The sequence below is a fragment of the Hippoglossus hippoglossus genome, chromosome 3, assembly GCF_009819705.1.
Source record: "Hippoglossus hippoglossus isolate fHipHip1 chromosome 3, fHipHip1.pri, whole genome shotgun sequence".
NCBI classification, from domain to species: domain Eukaryota; kingdom Metazoa; phylum Chordata; class Actinopteri; order Pleuronectiformes; family Pleuronectidae; genus Hippoglossus; species Hippoglossus hippoglossus.
Genome location: NC_047153.1, coordinates 16481572 through 16500958, shown reverse-complemented (window position 1 = coordinate 16500958; position 19387 = coordinate 16481572).

Below are 19387 nucleotides of genomic sequence, written 5' to 3'. Positions count from 1 at the left end.
ACGTCACAGTTAATGGCACAGCGTTGGGGGGGGTTTCATCAGTTGCAGTCCTAATGAATCTACTCAGATTCTGCAGGCGTGTGTGGTGGTGTGGCAGCTAGGGCAGCAGTCAGCTCCCCTCTGAACCCTCCTGCGGAAGCACACAGCCTCAATTATACCAAACACAATAATTAGGGAATCTTTTACCTCCGCATATCATTAGCTCCCCAATGGAGAACATCCTGATCAATGATTACAAATGACAGCTTCATAAATAAATTAGTCCTGCTGATAAGTGTGTAACACGACTCAATTGATCAATGTTAAAACGGAAATTAGAGGGACACAGCAGTCAGGATTGGGTTTGTAAGTTCTGAATGAAAAGAGGGTGATTTTTACTACAAATGTTAGTGGAAATATCTGATACATACGATAACAGGCAGATTAAAGGTTTAAGAAACATGAAACAAAGCAAACTTTTGTAAAACATGGGTCCTCGTAAAACCAGCAGATGTCAGTGTTGTCTTTGGATGTGTCCTGTGCCATAAAGACAGCCAGCGCTGAACCTTCACCGTAGACTCGGGGTGAGGTTCACCACTGCATGTTTAAATATGAAAAAAAGCTTATTTGTCTTAATATTATTAAGTTTTCCTTTTTTGTGCCAATGTGTTTGTCATTCAAGTTTACTACCTGGTGACACTGTCTTAGCCTTTAGTTTGCTGTAAAGGAGTTAGGCCTGTTGGACTTCATTGCAACATTTTTAATTAGACTTTCAACCGCATAGATTGTAAGTTTGGGAGTTTTGCGCATTAGCCATGTGAGTGACGGACAGTTCAAAATTAGAAATTAGATAAAATCATACTTTATCTCAAAAATCATAGACAGACACACTTTAAAACATTGTGAAAAGTAAAAACAGCTTCAATACAGCTTTACAATTTATATATAACACAAATCTATCCAATATTCCTTCTATTTTATTCTGTTTTCTCTGCTCAGTGTGTGTGTGTTTGGGTGGGTATATTTTTGTGTATGCATGCGTGTGTTAAGAGGGGATGGAAGTGTTTATAATAGTGCATCTTAGCTAATTTCAGTAATGTGATCCAGCCTCCACTAGCTGACAGTTTAATAGCTATTATTTGTGTCACACTCTCTCATAACACTCGTGCAGTAAATTGCTATATGTGCAGGAGACTGTGCCATGACTGACATCTTATCTTTCCATATCGTATCTATTGTTTTAATTAAGTGAAAGCAATGGTGACATTTATTGGTTTCAAAGGTACTTGTTAATGGCAGTATACGAAAAAATGATGCATGTAAATTATCAGGGTTTACGTTACGTAAATAATTTGTAAACCCTTTCCTAATGATTACACATTATCTTCCCACTGTTACTGTCAATTCATTTGACTACATCAAAAATAAAAAACACAGCGTTGGTGATGCAACGTCACTGCTCTCTCGACGAATGCCTTCTCTCTTTTCTCTCTCACTGTCATCTTCAAATTTTATGTGTGTGTGTGTGTGTGTGTGTTTGTAGTGAGATTTACTATTAAAATTACAGAGGCAGACTTCATTCTGTTGCCGATGCTCCTGTTTAAAGTAATGCCAGTAGCCAGTGTGTCAGAGCTGAAAGTCCTCACCCTGTCTGTTTGAACTATGGACTCAGTCCGACGTCTTTAGTGGAGCGTAATCATGTTTTTATATGATGTCACTGGTCGTTCCTGTCATTAGCTTGCCACCAGCTTGCCAGTTTGGGGAACATATTCAATGTTAGGGCGGTGCATGTGTTGCATACTCCACAACCAGCCACTAAAAGTGTATCTGTCTCCGGCACACCAGTTTGTTCTGACAGGCCTGCCACAATGATGACTGCATCAACCAGATGCGGCAGAGCTGCTTGCAAGCCAACCCTGACACGCCGTCAAAAAGAGCAGCCAGCCGTCTTCATGAGCCTTCTTCTGCCCCATCAAACCTCAGAGCCCATCTCATCCTGTACACGCTGCCACCATCCACCAGGCTGCTTCTCTCTGTTTGCTTCCCATGCTGAGTGCAGCCCACGTAATGCCTTCATTTAGCATGAATGTTGTTTTTATTCGAAAATTCAGGGGCGTTAAATGTCCTCAAATTATCTGCAGATGATCTGAACTCCCCACAATGACACTGTGACTGTCCTAAGTGAGCATGATGGAACGTGATTTGGGGAGTTTCGTTATGATCAACACTCTTGGCACCAGGGGAGCTTTTATTGGCAGCCAAAGCAGCCTCCCCCCTGTCATGCTCAGCTTCTGGACTGTCCTTTAGTTCACTGGAAGACAGGCGAGAGATCAGTCACCAGGACATAAAACACTTACAGAGACATTTGAAGAGTCCTCCAACTCACAAAAGATTGAGCATGATGTCACCACTTTGATCAACATCACATTTAGGGGTTTGTAAGCAGCTAGAGATGAGATGCTTCCTAATAAAAATCTGGTAACACTTTCTATTAAGGTATATTATTCACAATTAACGAGTTACTTATTAATAAAGTAGGTACTTCTACTTTGTTCTTAGAGCACTGAATGGAAACGGGACCTGTACATCTCAGTAGACTTCCATTCTTCTAAGATGTACCACATTATTCCAGAATAGAGTCTGTTTGAAGAGGAGGCAACCTTAGAATTGGGAACCTGTGTGACTTACTAAGCCCCAAACTACTTGTGAATTAGTTATAAGCAAGACCACAACACTACACATACCTGTGAGCATCTAGATATATACGTCTTCCTGACAATAGAAAATGTACATTTACAATTTACATAAATAATTGACTCAGATTAAGATTGAGATCTTATTTGCAGGTGAGACCAGCATAAAGAAAAATAAACTAATTTGTTTACACAACAAGATGACATTAGCCTGCCTTATGTAAAGGCAGGGTTGTTAATTTTGTTTCTGGAACGTTTTCGTCTTATTTATTGGAATCCTTTTCATGTCCCGATAACCATCAATAAATAAAGTCGTCTGTAAAAAAAAAAAAGGAAAAAGCTGGTGTGGCCTTCACAGAAGTGTATTAAACACGACCAATCATTTCATTTGGAATCTGAAATTATTGATTGGAGCATCTGTCCGTGCTCTCACTGCGCATGACTGTGGTCTCTGCTGGGGAGACATACACAGCTGAAGCAGAGACGATAGCCAGAAGTTAGCGAGCCAGTCACAGAAAACTTGGCTTCTAGCAGTTGTCAGGCAGTGTGCATTCATGTGTGTAGCTTTGACGAGAGGGCTGACGGGCGGGGGTGGAATGCATTTGTTGCCCTTTTTTCAAAGTGAAGCCTGCTCTGGCTATCTCATCCAGGATTACCAACCCTAGCTTTAATAACATGGGTTTGTAGAAACAGAGTGTACTTCTTCACAGAGGTAGCCAGCTGAAGCCAAATACTGAGCATGTTTTCCTTTGGCGGAACTGGATCATTAACAGATTCAGATGAGTTCAGGTTAGGAGACCTTTGTGGACATTTTACGTCAAGAAACATGCAGCTAAGATTTTTAAACCATTGTAATCAGGCTTTAAAAAAAACCTTGACAGTTGGTTGAAAACGTGAAACAAAGCCGTATAACATTCCCATTTGCTCTTGTCACAATTACTATGGCCACTAGAGGGCTTTGCCGTTTGAACCCAAGCATGACATTCGGAAAAACTTGCTGAACCGATACAGTTTAGTAGTTTGGCTGCTTTCATTAAGCTTTGCTTAAACACAGCCTGATATAATTCGAGAATAAATATTTGTTTTAAGAGGTCTGAGACACATAAACAGGGGGAGACAGACAGAGAGAGCATAATGCCAAATTCTAACAAAGCCAGGAAAAAAAGGATCTGGAAAACAGATATGTGATAGAGTGATTACGCACAAGCTACAACTGTCCGCCGTAATATCTGTTGTTTTGGCTGCCAAAACTATCATAAAAGTGCTGAAACTCAAAAGAGTTCCCCGGTCAGAGGAGTGGAAGCAGTTCCCTCACCTCAGGCCATCATCACGGGTGATCAAGACTGACATGCATCACCACAGGCTTTCGTGTCCAATAACAACACCTGTCTGACTCTCTGGGTGAAACTAGACAGAGGAATGCCGCTACAGATAACATTTCATATGTGCCACATTGCCAGAAGACATTGTGGCATAATGCACCAAAGAGGAGAAGAGATACGGAGAATCATTCTGGAAGTATATTGTTGAGTTTGATAACAAAATTCACGTGGGAACTTTTGAAATGTTGCTAAGTAAAATCTAGTGGCATGATGTATGCATGTATTCATACATACAATACAATATGTCTGTACTATATGTCCTGCATTTTCAACCTTCAGTTATAGTACTGTTCCACGGCAGGTTTTACACACTCACCAGAGGTAATTGGCTCCTATTGTTTTCAAAAATCAATAAAAAGCAGCTTGCAGAAGAGATACTTTGTCTTGGTGGTTCTAAAAAAATATTTGTAGGCCACATAACATTATAATATTAATTAAAATAGCATCATAAAGAGTTTTCAGTTTGAAGACATGATCGGATGAATCTAAATCTAGCTGTAAGCACAATCTGAGAGGTAGAACTACTTGAAAGCAAAGATTTCTGGGTCTTAGAAAAGGTGAAAAATTATGGAATACCTCAATGAAAATGCTGCTTGTACACAGACTCCTGGAGCTGATGAGGATCTTTGTTAACATTTCTTTTATTGGGCAAAATATGTGTTTTTAGTTTTTCAACTACAATGACAAGAAATCACAAGACCAAGCTTTTAGAATCATGGCAGCAGCTCTGTGAGGCCGCACTTATGGTAGTCAACGGGTTGCTCTGACTTTTATGGTCACATCATGCACGCAAGTGTTTTGATCGCCACCTGGTGGCTGGCTGCAGTATAGGTTATAAATCCCGCCTGCTGAGACTAACTCGCGAATGGTTGAGCGTGTGTTTCCATTCCCTGATTTCCACTGCGCAGACTCTGGCTCTTATCCGGGATATTTTTGGTTCATTTCTGGATAGTCAGAGGGAAAGGAGACGCGTTGTCCATCTTTATATAAAGTCTATGGCTCACATCAGCATGTGAACAGGACACACTCACTTGACAGCAATAGCATGCTGATGTTTAATGAAGTATAATGTTAACCACAGTCACCATCTTAGTTTAGTGTTTCAGGATGCAAGAAAACACACACAAAAAACAGTAGAGGTTAATAAATATATAATTAGTTTTTAACCAAATTACTGGACAAACTGAATTTTTAACCTTAAGAGCCTCTTAGCATTTGACTTTTGAAGGGGACAGGGTAATGAATCTATGAATGAATCCTGTTAACAAACTTCACAAACATACAGCAAAGAGGCTGAAATGAGAGCACCTCATTTCAGCAATATTGTATAAAGAAATATGCATGAAAAAACAAACCACAACAGCCATGCTTGATGAAATTACAGACAAAAAATGGTCTCTGATGAATTGGCACTTAATTACTGCTTGATTAGCATAATTATGCATGTTAATAGCATCTCAAATGAATTGCAGTTGTCAGGGGGGAGGAAGCATCTGTAGTGGCGGCAGCCTGATACATATTTTCTCCTATCCAACAGCGTTGTCTAACTCTTCCCCTTAAGTGTTCACCATTAATCACTACACACTCCTTTTCCTTTGGAGTGAAATTTGGCATTTTGGGATAATTGGGCTATTATGGTGTGCTTGTCACATCTGTAATAGCAGGCTAACGAGCCCCCTCGTGTGCTAGTATTCAGAGATGATGGCAGAGCATCGGCACTGAGTGGCATGGCAGGTAAAGATACGGCTCAGTCATACTGACACATATGATCCCATTATTTTAGCTATTACTGTATATCATCATACTAACATCCCAAATATAGGCTAGATTTACACTGCCAGTCTGATACAAACTGATGGGTGGTTGTATGACATGTCAGATTTGATTGTCCACAGAAAAAAACACAGGTTATACATTTTTCCAACAACATATACAAGAGTCTATTGCATAAAGATTTCAATTCCAAAACAGTTTTACTGGCTTGTGGCCAGACTCAGTTCTGACACCTGGGCAAGTCTTACACAGACATCTCTACTAGCAGTGAGTGCTGGAAGCAAATAATCTGCTTCCTTCCAACACCATCAGTTAGCCATGTACCATAGTTAAGCCATATCTTCATCTATATATGGGAACGAAGCCTATTACTGTATTTAAAGCATCACTATGTAACTTTGACTCAGCAACAGCGCCCGCTGCAAGCCGCACATGGTGATTCATTCTGTTGAGCTCTGTGAGCAATTAAATCTTCTTTTGAACAGAAAACAAAGCCTGTCCATCTCTTGACCAGAGCACTAACAGAACTGAAACACAACTTAAACTTTGAATATTACCCATGACGTCGAACTTGCTGGGCCTGATTCTGGCAATTTGTGTTGTGACTATCAGTCAGTTCCCACTCATTAAAGTTACGTAATGAAAGAACGGGCATTTGAGTCGAGGTGTGGGAATGAAAGCGGCGCCATTCTCTCTATTCCAAGTCAGTGAACCATCAAACTAATTTTGAAGCTGCTATTTTAAGGTAAAAATATGCAGAGAGAGAGGTAAGACACAGCAATCTGTGCAATGAAATCGTATGAACACATCTGACGTGTTAGTTTCTGTTGTGACACCTGTAAAAGTTTGAAGGAAAGCATGTTCTGGGTTGGAGTTACTGTCTCATCCTATAGCTAGCACCAGTCTACTGTACTGTTCCCTAAAAACAGCAACTTGCTGCAGAATGACAGACTTTTCTTGTCTCAATAACCTTTATGCTGTGAATGTGTGAATCCGTTATCCTGCGAGAATCAATTGTGTGATGGATTGCATTGATATCCCTCTCTGTGGCTTGCATCACAGATTCCAGAGATGACACAACCAATTTGACGGTAAACATTTCCTCCCACTGCCACTTCATCTGGCTCCTTATTATTGGCAGACGAGGAGAAGAGTGGAGGGAGACAGGGGACACAAGAGGTAGTCTCAAGGTTGCAGGTGGCAGCCAGGAACACTTATGGATTGAGGCAAAGGGCACAGTCTGAGATGAGCTTTGACTGCCTCATTAGAGATTCTCCTCAGGAGCATATCGCATTTGTAATCATCTCTAATCGCTTTTTGTTTGAAACTGTGTCACAAGTAACAGTCTCCTGTAAGTGAACTCCAAGAATATATTGAAAATTGGTGAATTGAAATCAAATACCTATAGAGCCTGTACTAATCAATGTCAATACTTTAAGATATGTGTTGTAACATCAATATAACTGTACAAAACATACTTTAACTTAAAATGTAAAAACCACCAGGTTTTAGGTAGGTGTAATTCGTGTGTATAATTAGCATGGCCATTGGCCTGTGTGGCAGGGAGCGCCGTGTTGGATATTAACTCACTGACGTCTGGTGGTCTGTCATTACCACAGACAGCCTCTTAATGCCCTAATGGCTCATTTACATTATTGATGAGGCAACCCTGTGTCACCATAAACACAGACTATTTAAAGGAAATAATTTTATGCAAACTACATATTGATGCACCAATGATCAATTGGCCCTTGTTTTGTGTGTTAATAATATGCAACTGTTGCAGGGTGAAGTACATCCTCAATTAGAGAGTTACTCTGAGGGCTGGCTGCGTCCAACAAGAAGTGTGACTGCATCGTTTGTTCTGCTGACGAGAGGCAGAACCAAAGAAGTGTCTTGAATGAGAAGTGTAATGTCTTCAATTCAACTTCAGTCCAGTGGACGATTCATTCTGACCTGTGAATGAATGTGATGTAAGTGCCTCCCCTTTCTTCTTCTTATCACAGAAACACTGGAAGATGCACCCAGAATCTAAAGCCCATCTATCTATCCATCCATCCATCCATCCATCCAACCTGGCACAAACATTCATTCATCCTTCCATCCATCCTGTTTCCATCCATCCTGTTTCAATCCACAGATCCCTCCATCCATCCTAATATGGGTAAACAGGTTAAACTCATCCAATAATCCAGATTTAACCCATCCTTCTATCCATCCATCCTGATTCAATTACCACCAATGTTTAGTGTCATGCATTTTTTCACCCACATCCTCCACAGGTTCTTGAATAAATGATTCCACTCATCATCAGATAATCAGTGGTCAATAAGTAGTTAAGAATGGGCTCATAGCACAATCCACCAGATGTCAAATTTGCTGGTACCAGGAAGATGAGTGTGGACTTGGTTTTACTTTTTAACTACTATATCTAACTTTGGTCTTGATCTTTATGTGATCACAGTGGAGTTTAGATTTTGACCACAACATTACATGGAAGTTGATTATATTACATAATGTAATTCATTGGTAACTAATTTCCTTGTTGATTTAGGACGTGTACGATAAGATCAAAGATACAACATTTATGACGACAAGAGGTGTAGCAGTTATTGCCACTTCCTTATGAACAGAATCTACATTATATAATTGCATTTCCTCTGCATATGTATCTTTGCTGAGGAGTCAGAGCCAGATGACATTTCATTAAGCTTATTCATTCTTACTTAAAGAAATTGTAGATATCCTCAAAAAAGGTCAAAGAAGATAAATGTAAGGATCTGATTGTTCAACTGCCTCAACTGCTCTTTAGGGATATCTCTTTTTTTCCAAAATACAATAATCAATATTGTGATCAATTACAATTTGTTGTTCACACAGTGATTCAAATGGGGTCTGCCAGGGCTGTTATTGTGTCCCTGACAAATTGGGGACATTGTTTGCATGCAGGGAGAGTGCCTGTCTGCCATAGAATAGCACACAGCACACAGAGTGACATGGAGGATTTGTCTTTCTGATTGATTGGTGTCATGCTTAAATGCTCATCAATCTCTTGATTTTTAAAAGCCATTCGTGGAAGAATCAACCCAGCGTAGACCCACTGTTTGGTGCAACAAGGTAGTGCTGGTAACTTCAACAACAGCTACTTTTCCAGCGGGCCTGTGGCAGAATATCGTCATATTGACTGTGAGCAGACGCTGGGGACAAGCTTTTCCGTGTATCATCATTTATATCTATGACCTACAAGGTACATGGATGTCACCACTTCCTATTCAATCAAAGATAGATGACCAATATAGATCATTTAAGTCTCTGAATACAACTACACGGCTCACAGTACCTCAGCCCAATGGATTACTCCCTTTTGTCTGGAAAGGTCCTATGGTATACATGAAATCCTTGTTTCACTGCTTATTTTCCTGAAGGTATGCACAGACCGCCAAAAATGTTATAATTGTGGTAAATTAATGTCCGTCTTAGAGGTCAGCCACAAAAGCCCCTTTGCCCCTTTCCTTCACTGACAAGGTATCTGTGGCAGTGCCTGCCTCTCTAAATTAAGAAGCCCATAAAACAGCTCCACTTTCAGGATCTCAATCATAGGGTGAGGACCCATCGCCACCCCTTAGGCCCCCTCATAGCCTGCTGAGCCCCTTTTAAAATGAATTACCACTGTCTTCACTAGTGACCACGGATCCTGGTCAGATTGATTGCAAAATATAAAATGTCCCTCTTCACTTTTGGCCCTTACATATATATCAGCCAGGAGGCCCATCGTTTATCAGGCCCAGTGCTAGTATTAAGTATGCTGACTGCTACCATTAGGATAACATATAATAATGTAAAAGGCTTTGAGGAGGGGGTCTCTGGGTCTCAGAAGCAGCTGTCATGGCCAGAGATTTAGACCAAGCTTAGGAAAATTTGTAGCGACAGTATCAGAATTTCCCTGAAGTGCTACCTTGTACTTCTATAATAACTGTAGTTGAGGAAATATGGAAAATACAAGGCAGCACTGCATATACATGCATGTAGCACTTGTGCAAAAAGCTGTACATGTGCCATTGACCCCATACATTCCACTTTCATATTTCATGAGTAATGATGTCAGAGCTATAGTAACTGGGAAAATAAGGAGCTGGAGTAACAAAAAGTTGTAGATTACATGAAATGGAAGCCAGTGACATGGGTCTTTCATGATGTGACATCATGTGAGTCCAGTTGAAGCAAAGGAAAGTGACAGTGGTTGTGACTGCATGACAAAGTGTCAATCACACACAGTGAAAGAAAACCCTCCCCTCTTCAGAGCAGCAACTTCTCCAGTGCCTCTCTGCCAGAGCTTTTCTGAGGTGTCAGACAGCTGGTGTCACAACTGAAGACCACTGTAATATTGCTGGTCCCCCTTGGAAGGAATCCATTGCCGAAAATAGCGTTTAACTAGCAACTTTGCTTTTTAAGGAGCATTGCTTTAAACATTTTAACCCTGTGTGTGTGTGTGTGTGTGTGTGTGTGTGTGTGTGTGTGTGTGTGTGTGTGTGTGTGTGTGTTTGTGTTGATTAGACCTATGTTATATATTTTGTTGACTTGTGTACTTACATTATCCAATTATCCATTTTCCAACAATGTTCAAACCCCCAAAAATCCACAACTTTACACAAGTTAACAGGACATTTGATTCAGGTCGCCTTAACTTACGTCATAGCCGCTTTAGATTTGCTCGTCTACGCCCCAACTTCTGGGAAACCGTTCGTATGACAAAAGAAAAAAACACTGTTAGCCATTTAGCCAGTTAGCCAGTTAGCTAGTTGGCTGTTTTTACCTTCAACTGTTTGAGTTGGTCACTTGTTATGGATCACCATTATTTGTTGCCATTTGCTAACATGCGTAACATGAATACATCCTACAAACATACATGATCAGCCATGAACACACTGCTTCACGACCTCATCGAACTAGGTCTTTTGTAATTGTTAATAGACTTTAAAGTCTTCCAGCTAAAATGTAATGAGCAGTCAAAGTTTAGATGATGTTGGTCCGAGCTCTGATATTAATGATTAATGCTTACCTGAATGACCATGTCCGTAGGAGAGTGAAAATATTTTATTTATATTATATTTTATATATTTGGTCGTGTGTCCTTTTAATACCCTGTCGGCTCTTGTTTTTGAGGGTGGAGTGAGGGCAACTGGGCCACAAAAAAATCTAATAAATAACCAACATTCAAGTAAACCTCGGTCAAAACCTTCAACATAACAGAAACAGCAGCCATTGGTGAAACAAAGACTAAGACATGTGAAAGGAAATGCAAATAGGTGTTTGTGAAGTGGTTCTATTTGTCTACTGTTATAGAAAAAAGCCTGCCTCCTTTACCTCACTTTAAACACTATAAAAAAAACTGAAGGAAGGAGACAATAGTGACCGTAATGTTTTGATATGCACAGAGATTGGGTAGACATTACTGCAGTCCTGATGCAAACAGCAGCCGAGCGGTTTGTCTGTCTAGCTGATGGCAGAGGAGAAAAGGGCTCCATATAAATGGGAAATTAGCAGGGAACATCGTCAAAAGTAATTAACTCCCCTCAGCACCACTGTCCATTAGCCCTGACATGATGACACGGGGGGGAAACATCCATGTCAACTCTGGCAGCCGCCTGCGCAGATCAGATAAACATTTTTTTGTTTTGTTTTGACGCCTGATTACAAAATGATTAGCCAGCGTGGCTGTCTCCTCCTTACCCTTCACCTCCCCTGTGGCTTGATTGACAGACGAGGTGATATGCTGTTGGTTCTGTGCAAGCTGTCCACCACCCTTACTGACACACACACACACACACACACACACACACACACACACACACACACACACACACACACACACACACACACACACACACACACACACACAACGTGACATGACTTTGGAGCTCTTGCAGTTATATCTGCGCTAACATGAATATGTACTGACTCAAGTACAATGTACATTTGACCATTCTCTCTCTTATTTTAAGAAAATCTATAAATCTATTTTGATCAAATGTGTTATATATTATTGTATATTTCTATTATTATATCATTTTGAATACACACATGCTGTCACAACTACAGTAATTTGCTTCCAATTGTATGATTTTTAAAAGTGCCCTCACAAGAAGTGTACTATATTGTATCTATGGTGTTTGCACCATAATTGTTTGCTGCAAAATTCAGTCATCAATCAGTATTTTGAATGTGAAATAGCAAAACCTTTTTCCTTGGGTGTTTACCAGGTTTAACATACTGTCATATCCCTGTGGTCGATCATTAACCAGCGACTCATGTTTGACACCAGCTTTATACAGCGTTAGATAAGGCACTGATAGCCTTTCTGCAGAACAGTGTCATAGAGTACACTCGTGCACACACTCATGCAGACACTCATGCATGCTCTACACATTTCACCAGCGCATACGAGCTGTGTTTGGTCACATGGTCCATTGCTTAAATGAGCTAATTATTATGAGATTATTGTTGTAATTATTTTGGAAACAATTTCCTCCAGTGGTTGAGGTGAAGCCAAAGAAAGTATTTGATTTGATCAGTGATGGAATAATGGATGACGGCCATGTGATTACTTGTGTAGATAAGAATGGATGGAGCACAGATAGATGCCCTTGTGTTTGTTTCAGTAGCAGTAGGAATGTTCATTGATCACCCATGAGGCTGGAGGAGCTCATATTTTGATAAGGATGTGATAAAAGCATGATAAGGACAATATCTAAAATCTTTGGCTGTATTGATTTACTGCTGGTGTTTGTACAAATGACATTCAACCACCTCCTTCCCTCCGAAACCATTTCTTGGATCGAGTCAGAGGAGATTCAGTCTCATTATATGTATGATAAAACTATGATTTATTCTCTGTAAATGTGTTAACAATATTTAAAATATCTGTTTGTACTGTCTGAGTAGACTCAATGTAGCATATCTATATTTAATACTAGCAATTTTGAAACCCATTGTGCTGCACATGTAGCTGCTAAATTCACTAATTTACATTTACATTTGGTGTCAACAGCTTTATATATTTTCAATGTATTTTCAAACAACATTTGCATGTAATTATTTGTCGTTTTCTGAATTTTCTCAATCTACAGAGTGATGTATCCAAGTTTTGAATGTTCCTCAAAGTTTTAAACCAATTGACTATTCATTATAAATTGATTAAGTGTCTTTGAATACAGAAAAACATCTTGTATGTTGCAGTAAATATTGCCAGCTCCTACAATGCTATGTCAACCTTCATTTTCGCCCAATAAGAGTAATAAAAGCCAATGTTTCAACTTTGGACCTAATTCTCTGTAACTGTAACCTCTTGGAGTACTACCAACATCACTGATGGGATTGTATTATGGTTCCATAATAGTAACACATTGCTGTAAAGTCATTATATTCATAAATTAAAAGGGCACTTTAAACTGGTCCATATAAAAGATTGCTGTAGCTTGAATAAACACTGTACACAACATCAGGTGCATCGAGTTTCTCTCTTGCCCAGAAGCAACACAGAGGACTTTGGTTTCCTTTCCCAAACCATCACCTAGCATCATCCTTCAGTAACTGTTGTGCAATCAGACAGGTGTTTATGCTCGATACGCCCTAACGTGCGACAGAATCATGTGCTGCCGCACATGGTTCTGTGCCTTGACCTTTGGTCTCAGGGTGGCACGGGAACAGCAGTCACATTTTAAAGCATGCTCTGGATCCTGTTTAAAAAATAATTAACTTAGTCACTGTAGGAAAAATAAAGATTAATGACAGACCTGCCCATGAATGCCCCTATAAAGACAAATGTAGTTTATTACGAATAAACTGAGACCATGTGCATTCCTGTTTTTACCTCAGTCTGTACCAACAAGAAGAGAAGCATTTGATAACATTTGTGCAAACATGTTTCACTATTCATCTGCTGTTAAGTGTTAATAATGTGCAGAACAAGTCAGGACTTGTTTATGATACAAGAAGATACAAAAAGCTGTATAAATATTCTTAGACAGAATTTATGAGGGTTCTCCTTCAGAGACTTGGTGAAACCTTCAATATTCATGTGGAGATGTGATGAAGTCATAGCTCGGTTCGGGACTGGTTCCTTCATTATTTTACAACAGACACCGGGTGCTCGGCTGATTATAAATCACCTTGGAAACACATGGTGATGCAAAATCCATGATGTGAACATCATGCTTAGAACCATATTTAAGCATTCAGGAGCACTGCTACAATTGCCTGTTAGCATGTATTTTGCATTTATTTACCAATTAAAAATGCATTTGGTATGGATTTGAAAGTACTATGCAAAGCTGCATTGCTCCTGTAAACAGATTATGGTCCTGAGGGACAGTGTGGTATTGAATGAATAAATAGGCCTACTATGATTTATGATAATGCATAAGAGAACCAGGGCTCCTACCCTCAGTCCCTTTACTCCAAGTGGGGACAGGGATGTTAGCATATTGCTACAGTACTATTACATTTCTTCAGTCCAGAGGAAACATGACTTTATTGTCTCATTTAAGCAAATTTGTATGTGATGTTATTTTAATCATTTTGCATATTGTATACCATGACTATACAATATAGTCATGGTAGTAGGTTAAATGCAATCTTCTTCGAAGACTGATGTAGGAAAGAAGAACTCATCCTGTGTACTTACTTTCGCTCTCTTTGCTCGCTCTCTCTCTCGCTCTCTCTCTCACGCACTCACACACACGCATGCACCCGCACACACACACACACACACATACACACACCTATTACCACTTTGCATTGACTTCCATTCATTGTGGACAGCCTATAATCATTACTAACCTTAACCAGTAGCTCATAAATTATGTTTGGCCTCATTATAGGACCAGGCTTTGGTCCACATGAGGTCCACTGGTCCTGACAAGGTCTGTGTTTATATTGGAAAAGGTTCTGAAGGGGTAACAAAAATGAGTACACACACACACACACACACACACACACACACACACACACACACACACACACACACACACACACACACACACACACACACACACACACACACACACACACACACTTAAGTTTTTTCTTATCTTTCAAGGAATATGAGAATCAGGTTCACCCTGGACTCTGATCTCCCAGCTTTGGCGCACACACAATCAGCAGGGGCTGCACGGCCCATGTTAAACAGCGAGTGGATGGGAGTGCTCCACGAGTGGGATAGAGGTGTTCGTTAAGGCCTCTTTCATTTCAGTTGACGGGCTGAACACTCCTCAGAGCAAGGGGAGATTTGGGGCTTCACTATATGTGACAGAAGAGATTACAGAGGTAATCCTGCCTGCTCATCGGGGAATCATCTAGTCTTAAACTTACTCTTATTAACTGGTTCACACTCACAGTTGGTGTAATTAACCAATCTCTTAATTTACACCCATTTGATTTAGTTTCTGTATTCAGCAGAGCAATTGGACTAAATATCTTTTATTCCTTGGCTAAGCTATGTTTCTTTCTAAGGCCCAGCTATTATCCTTTTAGCTGTCGGTTTGCAAGACTTTAGAATTAGTAGTCGTGTAGTTTTGTTTAACAATAGGCCTATCCAGCAGTACACCTAATTACAAGGATTCCTGGCTGACTCCAAGGTTTTCTACCCCACAGACTCGTCAGGCAGTGGTATAGTGAGACCTGGGCCAAACTGTTAAAACCAGACTTTCATAAATCAGGTTTGAAGACATTTTTTCCCCTCCATTTTGGTTGTCCATCAACAAAAACACTTCCCTCAATGTATGAATTTCAAATTTCTGGGGCCTGTACTAGAAAGCAAGATCTGTGGTAAGTGCAGGTAACTTCAGGTTTGATAAATTTATTCTGGGTTTTCAGTGATATTGAGCTGGTTCTCTGCTTACACGGGTAAATCACCATCATGACTTAAGCTGCATCTCTAACCTGATCTGCAGCAGGTTATAGCAGCACAATTCCTGTGCTTATTTACAGTATATCCTTACTTTAATTATTTCAAGTGTGTCTTTGCATTTCTTGGTCAATTCAGTTTTATTTATATTGCACATAATCACAACATACCTTATCAGGGGCGTATATGGAATTTTTTGGGGGGATTTGAAGAATGACTTTACCAATTAAATCTGAAGTAAAAGTAATAGCACCATTACAATAAAATATTACCCATGTTGGCTAATGATCTGCTAGTTCTGGTTAAACAGTAACCACCCACATAGCGTGTTGTAAGGAGTGAAGTGGATCCACCGTCAAATTGGCAGTGAGGATTTCATATCCAGTCTTACAATGGTTGAGTTAAATAGTATTGTGAGTGCACAGGAGAAGATGAGAAGGTTTCAAACTGAAGTCCAGGGATTTGCACAGGAAAACTGTTATGAGCAGGACCAAAGGAAACCACGTGCATGTATGGGGGCTTGTATTTGAGAGCAGGGGCAAGGTTATGGGGAAAAGAATTGCAGAATCCAAATATAAAATTTTGAAATATTGCTTTTAAAATGAAAGACCACAAATTTGAATAAGATAGGAGAGAAGTGCCATGTCTTTAATCACGGTTCCGTTGTTGACCCTGCGTCTGCATTCCACTGTGGATGGGAAATGCCCGTTATTTGACATGCATCATTCAAAACACAGATTATCATAGTAAATTTACAAGATTTGCACGTAAGCAAGCCTCTGTAGTCTTTACCCTGGTCCTTTTTTCTTTCTTTTTTTTACAATACAGTAGCCTAAATGTCTGCAGACCATGGACAGGAAGACAGCAACACATTATCATGGCTGTAACAGGGGTGTTTCCTCCTGCTGGCCCACGCTTTGGGAACCTTTGAAATGTAATTAGATGTTATCTGTCAGTAAAAAAAAATCTCTGTCCGGGTCATCTTGTGCGTGTCATGTGATTACAACGTTGTCCTGATAAGGGAGGCTCTTCAGTGTGAATGAACATGTGGCCTTTGGCCTTGTATGATTGTTTCATTATGAGTGTGTTGCTATGACTGGTCTAACAGTGAGCCTGCTTCAAATAACAAGAAAGGGGAAAACTTTATCATAATAACAGAACAAATAATAAATACTTTCATAGGAAATCTTAGTCACATTTTCTTTTATCTTTTTTCTTCCTAAACTGTAATTTTATTAACTTGGTGCCACATAGCAGTGAAGCTAAAACTGTGTTCCTGCCTCTTTTTCAATAGGTCCACATCAAACAGCCCCCCCACCCCCTTCTTTAATTCAATGAGACCAGTGTGTTGGTACAGCAGGGGTGTTAATGTGAAGGGTAAGTAGTGGAGTCACACTAAAATGTTAACGCCATGGTTAAGCAACATTAGAAGAGAACTAACAGGGAAGAGTGTTGTTTTTATAAAATGAAGAAAAGGTTTTGAGTCCTAACTTCCTTTGTTAATCAGATCGCTGTGGGCTTGACTTTTGTAAGTAAAGCTTTTTTTAGGGTCACACACACATTTGCTTGTGAAATTTCTGTTAACGTACGTGCGCATATGCTCACAGAGAAAAACCCTGTGCATTGAGAAATACAAGTGAGACACTGAAACTAGAACAGGGGAACTATGGATCTGTGGTGTGGTGTTGACAGGAGCAATATCCATCAGGCAGAGCTGAGGCCGCCCTGCTGTCTCCCTGTGATTGAATTAGAGTTGGTCGAGCATGGCTGCCAGCTACAAGAGAACCACAGGTGCTTCCTGGTGCCTGGCCTCGGAAGCCTTCGACAGTTTACCCAAGTTCAATATTGCTCCATGTTATTCTCAGTTGGATAAAGGTTTGAAGGGAAACTTAGACACATTTAAGGTCCAATATGTTAGAAAAATACCAAATCCTCCTGTGATTGGTTCAGAATTTTAATGTTTTCATGTGGATAACTCTGATGCCATAAAGTGAAAGAAACTTTAAGGAGATAATAATCTGCTTTCCTGTTTTCCAACACCAAACAGCCACAGTAGGCTGATATACCTCCACACAGGCATATTGCTAAATTAATAACATTCCAATTATTCCGTAAGTGATATTGATTGTCTACACAGAAATGAATGTTTTCCAGCTGAAGTGAATGTAAATTGGAGATGAGATTGGTTACTACTCTTTTCAGTCTGCTTCCTAGAGCACAATGAATGGACAGAGACTGCAAGGTTTTTACGTTGTAATAACCATATTCACCAAAATCAATAGCGCAGGAGAGGAGGCAATAATGCAGGCTAACTGAAGGAAATGAAATCAGACACAGCAAGAGAGGACACAAGTAAATAAGGTGATTTGTATTGAAGAGTAGGCTTTTCATTAAGCACAGATCCTGCGAGTGTTGGCCTGCATCATTTGATTTGGGGACACTTTTTTTTATAATCCTCAACAATAAACAAAATATTCTGGATCAGCACTTTTTTTGCGATTGCTATTGTTCTCAACAAAATAAGCAAGTCATTAAGAATTTCCTGTGTTTTACATCTACAGTGAGCTTTGCACAACATGTTTTCTCTTACACACACACACACAGCTCCCTTTTCTCAGGTTTCACCCATTACTTCAATTTCTCTACACTGTTCATCATCATTATTGGCCCCTTTTCAGTTCTTAATTAAAGCACACTACCCCGCCCTGCTTTCCACCCCAGTTCTGAGACCCCTGTGCAGTAGGATTATGGGATTACACCAGTAGGGTCCATGCCTGTGAAAGCCCTCTGTAGCAACCCGCGTACAGCTCGGAGCCCCGTGGCACAAAGGAATTCCAGGTGGAATTCTTCAGGAGGACTAACGGAGCTGTGGCCTTTGTAGGCAGCACAGCAGGTCTCTGCCGGCACCCGACTGCATGTTTCCATACTGAACTATACAGCGAGAGAGCACAAAAATGATTATCCATGTATTCAGTGAATTGGAATTCCATTAAGTCAGAATACTGAAATTGCCCCCGAAGAGGTGTGTGTGTGTGTGTGTGTGTGTGTGTGTGTGTGTGTGTGTGTGTGTGTGTGTGTGTGTGTGTGTGTGTGTGTATTTGGGGGGTGGGCTTGGAGTTGCTGTTTGCCCCCTTAAGTGTGGCAGAATTAATAAGACTATTACCTCAACAATTACCGCTCTGTGCAGCACCCAGGATTCATTTCTGTGGAAATTCGATGCCACTAATTAAAACTGTTGCCATCGCTCTGGCGTGAGAGTGATTGTCTCAGAAGATACATTCCCCACCGAATTACAAAGGCAATTTTATGAGTTGGAAAACTGAGAGCAATTATTTTAACAAGCATAAAGCATTTTCTATCGAGCAGCAGTCCCGGCTGATCTAATATTAGTGCTTGTACTATAAGCAGAAAAATAAAGAGTGAAGCCAACACGGGGAGAAAATGAGGCTCCTTCCTCAGAAGGCTGTAAACCAGGGAGGTGTCGACCTCCCGCTGCTGCTCTCTGTGTGGTCACAGACTGTCTGGCCATGGCCAATGTAGCAACCATTTTTACAGGATGCACACACACTCATACATGCACTCACCCCCCCCCCCACACACACACACATAAGGACATAATATATTACACAAAGTGCGCGCTCACACACACACACACA